Here is a 7,694-nt window from a genome sequence, read left to right on the forward strand (position 1 = left end):
CGTTAAATAAAACGAATATAAAATACGACAGAAATATATTTCGAAATTTAAAAGAAAATAATGAATTTAACTAAAGACATTAAACAATATAGTTATCTTAGATCACTTTGAATTTAACAAAGGCATAGCATGGTAAAGTTGTGTTTACTTTTTGCCCGGGCGGCACGCCATACAGCCTCGTTTAGACTCCTCGAGTCCATCACCGTCAGCACTGCTGACCGCATGGGGCGCCACCACGTCATCCACGTTGACCGCGTCATGTTTGTATTCTGCAGCTAGAAAGTACATCACATCATCAGGAATAGTGCAATACTGCGTAAGTGACGAAAACGTCACAATTAAAATACCGTCCAGTCCGTGGGGAAAGGCGGACGGTTACGTTGGGCTCCACCGGTATTACGAGCCAGCATTAGTTCACACTACACCGGCATCCAACCAACACCCTGCGATGGTCCTCTAGCGCAAAAGGTGCGGCTGTGGGCACCTCAGGCGAAGGGCGCCCTCATAACCACCGCAACCGTTCGTGTGTGGTACATTACCCCAGCAACGGACGTTAACGCGGACGGAGCGGGGAGCAAAAGGTTCACATGCATTTTTCAGTAATTTGTTGCAGGATTGATGACTTCAAAACCAAGCAAGGAATAGTCAGTTCCTTCATGAACTGTAGGTGTACACGTTAAACCCATAAGAGCTGCCACAACAAAAACCTCACATAACCAAAAGTAGTAGTAAGTTTGATTGTAACTGTCGACAAAGAAACTAGTCGTAAGTATTAAGGATTGTAGGAACTCAGTTGCTTGTTAAGTTCCCATTTGAACAAAGGGACCCAACTGCACCAAACGTGAAGAAGAGTGAGCTCCAAATACGGGGAAATCCATATTTCGTAAATCTACACACGCTAATCTTGGAATGCAACTTACGAGGGCCATCTTGGCGGGTTTTACACCTTGTATACGGTTGCTATCCGGCCGTATTTGATATCCTTCTACCAGCACTGGGGACACGACGTTATACAATAATACTTATACTAAACACTTACAGACTTCGGATTCCTCCACAGCGTTGGCTTGTCCGATCACAGCGACCTGCAAGTACAGAACATTCATATTGTTTTCAAATTGAACTGATAAAGTCGAACCTATTAACTATATATAAGAGCTGAGGTACGATTAGCCGCCCGGGCGGCAACGCGAACGGTTTGGTGCGGAGCGGCGAGCGGCAGCGACGAGCGAGCGAGACAGATGTACGGGTGAATAGGAAACCTGCTCGATACAGAGGAGTGTGGATAACTGGGTCGCTACTCAGCGTCCGTGGCGTCGGAGTCGCGCCGCCGTGCCACTTGCCGCACCGCTCGCCGCTACCGACCCGTAAAATAGGGGGCGCTAAGCGGACAAAGAGTGTGCGGAATAAGTGGTAAATAATTATAAGCATTACAGAAGTTATAGTCTATAATATACAGAATATGACTTACCAGGACGACCAGAGCGAGAGCGAGCACTAGACGGTTCATGTTGGTTGTTTTCTCGTCGACGACTTGAATGATCCCTCGACTGTTGCCGCGTCTTTTATACCGATGCATTATTTGCAATTCGCTAAACTTTGCATTTGTATCAATACAAAAATATAAGGAAAACAAGCACAAAAATGAAATTATTCTTACATTATTTAATTAAAGTGCAAATAAAATTCATAATCATATAATAATATAACTATTCACTCACATTAATTATGGACAATTGTAAGCAGCTAAACAACTATTGCAATAAAAATATTGGCAATTGGTTTTTCCATCTTTAAAATTACCTAATCGCGGATCGGAGTCAGGAAGTTGACCGTGTGACATCCCCGTACCTAGGAGAGCATGAAAAGTCGTTGGTCCTGCTCCTGATCTCCCTCCGGTCGTGTCGGATTGCCATCTCACTAGACTATGAGAGCGAAGAAACAGTTTTCGCGTAATTGAAACCGTTTGACAGCACATGCTTTTGCTAGTGGTAAGATATATTTTATATCCGCCCGGATAGCTACCGTACAGAAGAGGTTAAAACCCGCCATAGTGGCCCACGTAAGTGTGTCGCATTCCGGCATCAGCCTTTGTATATTCGGTTCCAACAGAACAGTATGATTGTGTCGACTGCCGAGGGGCAGTCATCTCTCGTCAGACTACATTCTATTGGACCCCACTCCACTTACCATTAGGTGTAGTGCGGTAACTGTTTCGTGACTGCGTAAAAAAAACATCATTTGAGATCTTGGATGTCCTTCCTTATGTCCGTAAGCTACTTACTATTCCGGGAAAATATATAGTCGGACTTATATCCTGGAAAACTCTTAGACACGGGCGAACTCGTGAGCATAAGATTTTATAAACATATATAATTTAAGCTGTGTGTTTTTGTCGAGACCACGGCAAAGTAAACTCACCGCACCTGATGGTAAGTGAGGATATATTCCCAAAACATGTCGAACGGCAAGAGATAAACATGTCCAGACGGTCGGCACAGTTATGCCGGCCTGCTTAATTGCTTCTTCTCGCTCCGCTCGAAAGACCCGAAGTTATAGGAAGGGAGGAACATGTATTCTGCCGAACTGCTCCACAGCTTAATGGTCCGTTGGAAATACAAATTACTGAACCTTACGGTTCTAACCGGGGCGGGAGAGACCACGAGGCTGTGGGGTCGCGATCCAGGACGCATGATTCTGTTAAGTAAAGGAGAGGATAGGATAAGGTAACACAATTCTTCAGAGCCCTCGCCGTGTACAGATGCTAGAATACACTGAGTGAGGCGAGTGACCGGGCGTGAAATACCTCCGCACCCTGTTCAGAATTCCGATCGCACTCGATATGGGTCCTTGGATTCAGATCGCAGCATAAATCCATACCGAGGATCTTGAGACTATTCCGTATTGCAAGTGGAGTACCCCGAAGATTTGGGAGAGTTGAAAATTGGGACTTCTTATTTTTGATTTTGCTGTTACTTGGCTATCAAGTTCATAAAGAAATTGGCTGTAGGGCGTTTTGTATGGTAAATTATATTCTTTAATCTTTTGTCTACTTCAGACGGAATACCTTCTTCTTCACATCGAGTCATATTTTGCGTTGCAATATAATGTTAGGTAAATATTTTTATTAAATTTCCTTGTTTAATATCGAGACAAGTGTTTGGCGAATTGCAAATAATGCATCGGTTTAAAGGACGGGGTAACAGTCGAGGGATCATTCAAGTCGTCGACGAGAAAACAACCAACATGAACCGTCTAGTGCTCGCTCTCGCTCTGCTCGTCCTGGTAAGTCATATTCTGTATATTATAGACTATAACTTCTGTAATGTCTTATAATTATTTACCCTATATTCCGCACACACTTTTTCCGCTTAGCGCCCAGTATTTTACGGGTCGGTAGCGGCGAGCGGTGCGGCAAGTGGCACGGCGGCGCGACTCCGACGCCACGGACGCTGAGTAGCGACCCAGCTATCCATACTCCTCTGTATCGAGCATGTTTCCTATTCACCCGTACACCTGTCTCGCTCCCTCGTCGCTGCCGCTCGCCGCTTGGCACAAAACCGCTCGCGTTGCCGCCCGGGCGGCTAATCTTATATATAGTTAATAGGTTCGACTTTATCAGTTCAATTTGAAAACAATATGAATGTTCTGTACTTGCAGGTCGCTGCGATCGGACAAGCCAACGCTGTGGATGATGCCGAAGTCTGTAAGTGTTTAGTATATTATTGTACAAACCCGTCATGATGGCATAAGTTGTGTTCCGGGATCAGCATGTGGGGACTGACAAGAGATGAATTTCCCTCTATTTGGAGCTCACTCTTCTTCCTGTTTGGTAGAGTTGGGTGAATCAATATTATGAGGTGTGGTAACGAGCGGCTGTTTCGGAGCTGAGCTCTCTCGATACGGCACAATCCTAAATACTTACGACTAGTTTCTTTGTCGACAGTTACAATCAAACTTAGTATTACTTTTGGCTATATGAGGTTTGTGTTGTGGCAGCTCTTATGGGTTTAACTTGTACATCTACAGTTCATGAGGAACTGACAATTCATTACAAATTTTTGTTTTGAAGTCATCAAGCTGGCAACATATTACTGAAAAATGTATGTGAACAAGCACCTATACTACTGTTTGCTCCCCGCTCCGTCCGCGTTAACGTCCATTGCTGGGCTAATGTACCACACAAAAACGGTTGCGGTGGTTATGAGGGCGCCCTTCGCCTGAGGTGTCCGCGGCCGCCCCTCACGCGCTAGAGGACCTTCGCGGGGTTTTAGTCGGTATGCCGGTATAGTGTGATCTAATGCTGGCTCTTAATACCGGGGGAGCCCAACATAACCGTTCGCCTTTCTCCATGACCTGGACGGTATTTTAATTGTGACGTTTTCATCACTTACGCAGTACTGCACTATCCCTGATGATGTGATGTGCTTTCTAGTTGCAGAATACAAACATGACGCGGTCAACGTGGATGACGTGGTGGCGCCCCATGCGGTCAGCAGTGCTGACGGTGATGGACTCGAGGAGTCTAAACGAGGCTGTATGGCGTGCCGCCCAGGCAAAAAGTAAACACAACTTTACTATTATTTGCCTTTGTTAAATTCATGATTTTCTTATAAATTTAGAAATATATGTCGGAGGAAGCTATGTGTCCGGTTGATTGTTGTTTTCGTGCATAACGCACAATAATTGTTAATCTAATTTTATTAGATTTGTTACATTTTTCTATTACTTAAAACCTTACGCATTAGCCATAATGTAATAGAAGTTTATTTAAAAATTATAATTTACGAAACGACCAATCAGAGCAGGCACGTGCCTCGAGCGGGGTCGAGGCGCCATCTTTACTATTCAGGTAGGCCATGAGTGCTTTGGACATTCGTTGGAGGAATCATGATAGTGACTGGTCGAGTTGATCGAGTTGGATCGTTGAGAATATTTGTTGGTTAAAGTAAGATCGGTGCCCTGAACCCGCTGCTCGGTCTTAATTGTCCACTTTTCTATCTTCATTATTGTAAAGTGACAAATATTGTTTAATTTGAATTCGAATATAAAAATATCTGTGATCATTGTGTTTTGTGCTCGCATTTTACCCTGATAACGCCCACTAAGTCCGCAACCACTAATGATGATGTCGACGGGAATAATGCTTCTCCGACATCAGAAGTGGGATCGGTGCAGGCACAAAACGTGAGTGGATGGATGGTGGCAAATGACGGATGGTGCACGTTATTCGAAGCACATTGAAACCAATATGAATCTACTCGTGGAGGCGCTAACCAAATTAACCGAATATCTCGGATAAGGGCATCACGCTACCTAAATTCCAACTGGCACAAACAAACACTGATGCCCAGGCCTGGCTGTCAACGGCAGGCAATCTGCTTATCGGATTGTGATATAGAGGGAAGTAAATTAATTCTCATACTTAGTAAGGCAATGAGAGGCTTGCCCGCAACATGGTTTTCTCAGATAGCTTTTCCTAATATGTAGTGAATAAATTTAAGGAAATTGTTATTTCTCGTTTCGATACGTTAAAAAAAACATGTGCAGCGACCAATGACGCACAAAGGAGCAGCGTACTATTTACTATAGTCACATACTTGTACAGCCCTTGCAGCTCAGATTGATATGGCCCGAGCGTCGACCGCCGTGGCCATCTAGTTTATTGGTCTCTGGTCGCCATGACCAGCCATGACAGTCGAATGTATTGTATTTAATGGGTATGCTTATTACTAACTTATGGAATGAAACTTTTTTTTTTCATTCACAGTTGGAGTATAATTTGTACGTCGTCTAAAAATACAACAAGGCGTTTTATTTATTAAAATACAAAAATATTGTGGGCCGACTAGCCGCGACAGTGGTTGGAAGTCAACTAATTGAATGTCGGGCAATTGCCTTGCTTTTGTCTTGCCAATATTGAGCTCGGACAACGTGTCTATGTAATGAAAACATCTTAGGCAGCGACTATATTAAAAATGCTTACTGGTAGACCGCAAGAAGGAGAATGTCTTGCTGCATATATTCGACTACATAACATGCAGAAGATAACCCCGACCTCTGAGCGCCGAAACACCGCCGTTGCTACACAGGCTCCTGTTACTTGTTACAAGAGTAGTGTTGAGGGTCATGTGGCGTCGCGGTGCTCTAAAATATGGCCAGTTGCGAGCAGTAGCGCACAATCTGCCACCGTACCGAGCGTTGTGAAGCGAGTGGACGTATGTGGTATGAAACCTATCACTGGGATAATTGCGTAATTTGGTGAGCAGTTCTCATTTTGTTTTGATTCCGGTGCTGACTGTTCCCTAATTAAGAAAGAGCGTCTCTCTTAAGCTTGTTGGTACATTGTAGCGTGCAATTGTTACTTTGATTGGTATAAGAAAATGCGATGTATTATGTGATATTTTGATTGGACGCAATTTGTTAGCCTTAGGTTTATCAGTATACACATATCGAGCAATAAACTTAATATAATTGCGAGGCCCTCTCTAGTTAATATTTGCAACGTAAGTAAACGTAGTGGCTGATTTTCTTGGCTTGGATACCGATATACCTGATGATTTTAAACACAACTAATAGAACTTTTTAGCAGCTTCAAGAATCCATTTGTTGAAGGCACGCCTACTAGTAGAATAAAAAGAGGTGAGTTACAAATGACTTTAGTAGATCCTAGAAAAAATCGTGCAACGGCAACCATGTCATTGAGTCCTGAAGAGTAAGTGATATCTGCCGGATTTATTACACCAAACAACTCGCTCTTCTCTAACCCAATACTCTTAGTGAAGCAGCGCGATGGCACACATCGAATGTGCATAGAAAACCGAGAATTAAACTCTAATACTCTAATCGGTGATCAAATTCAAAGATTATCCGTCGTGCGATTAAATAAGTGTCGACATGGCTAATGGATTTAATTAAATTCCTGTGGATGTAGAGGCAAATTCGATACAAAAAACCGCATTTATTATTCAGAACTCTCATTATGAGTTAACTGTAATGTATTTTCGCCTACGAAATGCAACCTCTATGTATCAGAGAGTTATTAATACTGCTCTAGGCATCGATGTATATGTACTACGTGCTGGATCTGGTGTTCCGTACACTCATTGTGTTCGACTCAACTGTACTGCGATCCGTACACCTGACTTTAGTATGAATTTCAACATTGACAGCGTGTGGTTGTGTGTGGAGTGACGCTCATTATAAGAGAGCTCGAGTCTGGGTATAAGCCTGGATGTGAATAAAAAAAATGTTGATCAAATAAGTGAAATTATTTGTTGTTCAAGTGAATGAATGGGTTTAACAGTAACGTTTTGGTTGTCATTTTGGTTAAGATTTTGAACAAATAGTTTATATGGACGTTCGTGTCTATAGAATATACATCAATGGCTCTAGGTGACTTAGCGCAATCTTCCACAATTGTCTACATGGATAATTTAGTGATACCTGCGAAAAATGTACAGTTTTTCATTGGTTAATTATTAGTGGTATTCATGAGTAAATTTTTCCCTTGGGTTGGGATAAAACTTAAGAGATGGCATATTATCAACATAACTGGCTTCCCAGTATTTCATAGTACGTCATAAAATTGCATAACATATAGAGTAGCTAAGTTACGAAGTGGAAAACAACCGATAGTGTAACGGTCCATACTGAAAGCTGATATTCCTTAGCTTACAGTCCACATCGGCGCC

General features: G+C 42.9%; 1 long non-coding RNA gene across 1 annotated transcript; it reads left to right on the forward strand.

Moving 5' to 3' along the window:
* Positions 1-3,226: 3,226 nt before the first annotated feature.
* Positions 3,227-4,629, forward strand: LOC119188622. Its single transcript, XR_005111972.1, has 3 exons — positions 3,227-3,285; positions 3,661-3,706; positions 4,436-4,629. It is a non-coding gene; the product is annotated as an uncharacterized LOC119188622 (long non-coding RNA).
* Positions 4,630-7,694: the final 3,065 nt, after the last annotated feature.

Source organism: Manduca sexta, chromosome 1 (genome assembly GCF_014839805.1).
Source record: "Manduca sexta isolate Smith_Timp_Sample1 chromosome 1, JHU_Msex_v1.0, whole genome shotgun sequence".
Classification (NCBI taxonomy): Eukaryota; Metazoa; Arthropoda; class Insecta; order Lepidoptera; family Sphingidae; genus Manduca; species Manduca sexta.